Below are 6,000 nucleotides of genomic sequence, written 5' to 3'. Positions count from 1 at the left end.
TCCCGCGTGTCCCCTCCGCGGCGCGAAGGGAAGGCGAGGCCGGCGGCCCGGGCCGCCTCCTGCCCGCGCGGGGGAAGCGGTGACTTCCCGCGGCGGCAGGGCGCAAACTTTGTGCCGCTGCCCCCCGCGCAGCCCCGCGGCCCGGCCGTGTCCCCGCGGCGGCGCCCCACGAAACGCGGCCTTTCCGCCGCCACACACACGCACAGCGCGCGCCGCCTCTCGCGTGTCGCGGCCTCGGAGCCGGCGCGGCCGCCGTGGTTTTATTTCGCTCTCCGCCCCCGCGGAGCGCGGGAGCCAGCCGGGCACGGGGTGTGCGTGTGTGGGGCTGTGCGGGGGGGTCTCGCGGCCCTGGCCGCGGGGCTGGGGCGCCGCGAGCTGCGGAATTCGGAGTGAGAAATACGGGATGGCACCGCGATGGAAGCGAAAACGAAGCGTGTTCTTCGGCTTAACCGGGTGTCCTGGGCTGCTTTTACTTCATTTCACTATTTTTTTTTTTCTTTTTGAACTGTTGCTCAACTAGAGATTTCTGCTTTTTTTTTCCTTTTTTTTAAATTTTCCTTTTTTTTTTTTTTTTTTTTAAAGAAATGATGCATTACGGTACCTAATCTTTAACTTTCTGAATGATTAAGCACAAATGTTTCATCTTGGCAAGTGTCTGCAGCAGTTGAGGGGAAAAAAAAAACCCTAATTGAGGGAGTCTAGCCAAGGAAGGCCGAGGGGGAGTAAAATGCGTTATTTCTGCTTTATGTGGCAAGCGTGTGAGTCCTGCTTTCTGAGAGTCTCCCCTTTTCCTTCTTTATTTCTGTTTGGAGTATTGGTGAAATCTGATCCTATTGTAGAGGGCTGGGGAATGTGCGATCATGTTTAAAGAGAGCTTTAAAATGGAAGCGCGTCTCTGGGAAATGCAGCTTGGTGTCTTGGAGGCTGTCATAACTTGCACCGAGTTGTTTAATTATAAAAAATATAAGGGGAAAGGAATAAACTTAGTGGGACAAAGTAAAAGAACAAAATGATCTTTCATCCACAGCCTTAGGATCTTCTCCCAAGCTAAATATTTTACTTGTGCTAAGAAATATTAGGGTCCAGTTGGATGAGGTGCGTGCATCAAGTTTATGAGCAGTTTCTTCTCCTTTGGAGTATGTTTTACCCAAAAGTCCTGTTTTAAATAGTGGTGTTTCCCCAAATTACTGTAGAAGGTAAGATCTGGTTCTGCAAGTACTAAGTTCAAAGGTAGTACAACCATTTTATATATATAATAGTATTTAGAAATTTATTTTTCCAATAGTAAGGATATTTATACACTTGAGTTTTCATACTTGCTATAGCAGTTTGGTTACAAATTCACATTTCTTGTTCTTTAACTGGATGGGATACCTGTGTGGAAATGAAGGGAACTTCTGTTTGTGTCAATGGCACTATTAGCAATTTTGTAGTTATAGCCAGAGTTGACTATTAATTAGCACAAGCATAAATATTAATTTATCAGAGTTTAGCCTACTCTATATGAGCATAGAGAATGGGTTGCAAGCTTTAGGAAGTATATAAATAACCAGGGTGTATTTAAGATGCATGCGTGAAAGGGAAGGTGATGAGGTGGAAGGTAGAGGCCCTGTTGATGCTCTGTTAACCACACAGAAGAGAATGAAGTCAGGTCAGAAAGATACTTAGCACTATTGCTTTGTATGTCTCTGAACACAGGAACTGTGGGGTACCACTGTTCAGAAGCAGGTCTGGAAATTCCTCATCTGCAGGGTTTTGCATTGAGGGATTTATTCATTTTGGGGTAAATCCCTGCTGGAGTGTGTGACAAAGAAAGTGTCCCGTCAATATGTGAACAGAGAAGACAGTATCTGGACCAAGCTGAATAATGATAATGGCATTTGTTAATCTTGAGGTTTTAAAATTGGAAAAAGAAGTTTGCGATGTCACTTAAATACTCAGTGTTCCTTTTCTGTTTCCTTTGCACTTGGCAATTGAATTGGAGTGAGTTTTGCAAGTCACAGAAGGTTGAAATGCCTTTTTTAAAAGTGGCTGTAGAAACAGTTGCAATTGTGGCTCAAGTCAGAGCAGTGCACTGTGAAAAACGACTACTACAATTAGTCAAAACTCGTTCTGAATCACGAATAGCTACTGAAATGAAGTCTTCCAGAAAGTCTTTTCATTCATTATCCTTTCCCCAACTCTGACCTTAATTTTTAAGTATGTTGTTGGCATGACCAAAAAGTTTGAGGCTGAAAGGTTGCACAACTTATGTTGGATTAAACAAAAAAGCTTTGATGTAACCTTGTTCAAATGTTTTAGTTACTGGTAGTGATTTCTGAGTGTCCAGTGGTAGTTTAGTAGCTCAGATCTTGACGCATCCTGACCTGTGGATTTAAGACATGTGGTCTGAAGTGACCTGTAAAGAACTATAGCGTTTCTTAAATGGAGGTGAAAGAAATAGAAGTGAGTTTGATTTTATTTTTTTAAGTACCTTTAAATTGCATCATGTTTTGTAATGTGCATTGTATATTTCCAGTTTCATTCTCCAAGTATCTCAGTCAGGCTTCTCTGTGATCTATTCAGATCTCAGTGTATTTTTCTTAATGCTGACTATCTCCCACCACCATCCCTAAAGATCTTTATTACCTTTGAAGAAAGATTTTTGTCATGGCACAAAATATTGGGTGGTGATGTGATTTAGAGGGCTGAGTCACGCTCTTTCCTCGTCTTTCTGCTGTGGCCTTGCTGGGTGGTCTTGGACAAGAATGCAGAAATGGAGATCTTGCCTCTATTCTGTATATAAAGAATATTTGCTACTATGGGCGTGAATGATGATACAAATTTTATGCCGTACTAAATACAGCAAATCCTTGCAAATCCCCTGTGAGCTAAAGCAGATCTGCTTGGCTTTGCTCTCATTGAGGGTAACTAACAGGTAGGAGATGAATAAACAGGATGCATAAACAGTGAGTGGATCACCACTGTCCAATTTCTGAACTGTTCAACTATTGAAAATGAGCTTTTTTTTTTTTCTTTTTTGAAATAGTGTTTACCAAATTATTACTTTACATAAATGCACTTCTTCACTGTACTGCATAATAAGCCTCAGATGCTTTTGTTGAGCATCATTTCAGGCTTCGTCCACACCTCATCTGGAGACACTCTGCTAATGTATGTGTGCTAGAAAAGTTCCCCCACAGTCTGTGCAGACAGTAAGACTGAAAACCTGCAGTGAAGGCTGCGAGGGAGTGATGCAGGGGGTTTAATCTGCAGCCGTCATTTTGGTAGCAATCTGTGATGCAGAAATAGTCACTGGTGGTTCCCTGAAGATTGCAGAAATGATAGAGGAAATTGCGGAGAAGTAGAAATGAAAGGCTTCAGAAAGTTTTGTTCCTGCTCTTAAATGGCAGGTTACTCACTTTTTGGAGTGTCCTTTTGAGCATCGGTTAGAGGGTTGGTGTATGGGCTGAGATAAGATGATATTTAAGAAGGCAATCATGTGAGTGGGGGTGGGGGGGAAAAAGTAGGAATTGTGATATAAAAATAGGAAGTGCAGGGCAAGCTGGAGTGTAAACAGCAAGTTCTACAGTTATATCCTCACTATTTAATCTGTGCTTTAATTTGTAGGTGTTTTTGGTGGGGGACAGGAAAAATTCTTAGTATTCAGTGTTTATTAATCGAATTATTTTTATTTAACTTGCTGAAATGAAGGTGGAAAAACAGCAAATGTATGAATTATATGTCTATCTATACAAATGTGTCTGTGCAAATGGAGAAAGTCCCTAGAGAAACCTCCTCCTCTTTGTGCAAATATTATACAAATAGAAGGAGATTGCAGCAGACCAGACTCTTAACTTTTAGTTGTATCTTGAGCTTCCAGAAGAAATTTGTGGACTTGTGGAAAAGTGTGGAGCTAGTCTGAGATCGTAGTTGTACTGCTGAGATGAGGATTGGGTCCAACTTCAATACGTCAGCAGGTTTGCATATATAACATAATAATATTTTGGCTATAAAATTGCAGTGGAAGAACCAATCCTGTCCAGCACCTGCAAGTGGAAGGAGGAGAAAAAGTTTTCTAACAAACTGTTTGTTTTAGTAGTTGCCTTGTGTTTGGGACAGTGAAGAGTTCACCCTGTTAAGTTCTAGGAGAAAACCCTTCTGTGAGTACTTCTGTCTTAGTATTTAGCACATATGATGACTCCTCCTTACTTGGTACTTTTAAGTCTTTCTTTAAAGGGCGTAATTCTATGATAGTTTTGGCTCAAAAGATAGGGAAATGTTTTTGAGATGTCTGCTGTATATCACAGGAAAATATTTTGAGCTAGTTTTGGGATCCTGCAGCGGTGTAGTTGCATCAAGATATAATTGCACGTGAGCCAATTTACTGTGGTTATCAAGGGGAAACACTAATGTCACTTTAAGCTACTTTGATACCAAACGTAGCGAAGAAACTGTGCCATATCAATGCGTGTTGCTAGATAGACAAACTTACACTGCTACATTAATTTTGCTGTGGAGTAGAAAGTGACCGCCTTGCTAACAGGGCATACTAGATTAGAGGTGAATTAGTCTGTTTATCAGCCTGTTAAACCTCTGCAGGGTGGTGCAGATCGTCTGCCAGGGGCAGCTACAGCCCTGCTGCTGCAGTCCAGTCATCTGTCCAGTGCTTTTGATTTGCAACGTGACGGGGTCTGGTTTTCCGACCTGCCATGGTGTTTTTGCTAGACATCAAGTGGTCTAAGGCCTGACTGAACCATGTGTTTTAACGCATTTTAATGCAATGCAAGATTTAGAAGCAGCCCATCACCACCATGCATTTGGATTTGTAATCCACGAAGTGGAGGGCTTCACAACTCACCTGAACCCGGCACACGTGCCCAAACACGGCGGGGTGAAAGCAGGGCTCTTCTCACAGTGTTTTGGTGCACGCTGACAGTCTGAGTGAGGGCTTTGAGTTTTGAAGCTTAATGCCAGAAGATCTGCTCTTTTCCTTGGCTTTAATCTACTGTGCCAGGGAAAAGAGAACGTTCTGTTTGGAGAACTTTTCCTTTTAAAAAGTTGTGTGATAAATTACTATGAAGGAAAAATAAAAAGGGACTGGCTGCCCTCTTGAACTTTGTTTTGGATTAAGTAATATTTGCATTTTATAGTGCTTATCTTAGCTTCCCTCCCCCTCCTTTGCTATATATTGATTTGTTCGTCCCTCCTTACAAGCACAGCTGTATTTCGGAAATTATTTTCATTCTCAAGTTTTGCTTTCTGGCCATAAATATTGTAATTTTAAATAAAAAAAAAAAAGGAAGTTTTAAAAACAACCTTGTTAAGGTTTGTCACTGTCGTGCATCTTGTAGCATGCTCAGGTGTCATTTTTTTTTAATTTCTGCAGGCAAGGTTGAATGTCACAGAGTTTTTCTGTGATGAGCTCCCAAGCAGTGGCATGCTCTTAAGTCAACCCTTTTATTGAGAATAAAAAACAACTTTGAAGAACAAAAGGATTAAACATTTGATGGGTGATTTTTGGAGAGTATGGAAGACATGCAGAAGGCCTGATCTCTCCTTTGGCATGAAATCCCTTCCTTCCTGCTTCCTCGCTGTCAGTTATTCTGCTTCTGATGCTTCCTCCTTTCAGCTTTAATATTCTAGATGGCCAGTTCTTGTTGATTCATTGCAGCAATCCTGCTGAATCTCGATTAGCCTCTCAGTTTAACCCTAATTTCTATTTGTCCTATGCCTTGTTGAACAAATCTGCCTAGCCTTTAGTTTTTGGCCTCCATTCCTATTTTCTGCTCCCAAACTAAATGTGCTGTGTTCTGTTCCCTGAGCTCTTACCCAGCACTTCACTGTTTCCCGGGCACCTCTTGGAGACTCTTTGGTGCCAAGTTTTCAGCAGCTCTCTTGATTGTCCCCACTGCTGCTTGAATTGGAGTGTATTGGCTGTGATATGAACAGCTGTGAACAGTCCTACAAAAATTCATCTGCAATTCTAGTCTAGCAACAGAACAAAGATTTTTTTTTTTT

The 6,000-nt window shown here is 41.9% G+C and overlaps 1 protein-coding gene across 1 annotated transcript in view; it reads left to right on the top strand.

The window, feature by feature from the left end:
* DENND4A (DENN domain containing 4A) overlaps window positions 1–6,000 on the top strand; it is a 41,432-nt gene that overhangs the window by 97 nt on the left and 35,335 nt on the right. The gene's annotated exons all lie outside the window — the stretch shown is intronic.

Source organism: Nothoprocta perdicaria, unplaced genomic scaffold, assembly GCF_003342845.1.
Source record: "Nothoprocta perdicaria isolate Ctin4 unplaced genomic scaffold, notPer1 scaffold_26, whole genome shotgun sequence".
Lineage (NCBI taxonomy): Eukaryota > Metazoa > Chordata > Aves > Tinamiformes > Tinamidae > Nothoprocta > Nothoprocta perdicaria.
Note: the sequence above shows the minus strand (reverse complement) of the source record. Positions and strands in the feature narration are given on the sequence as shown.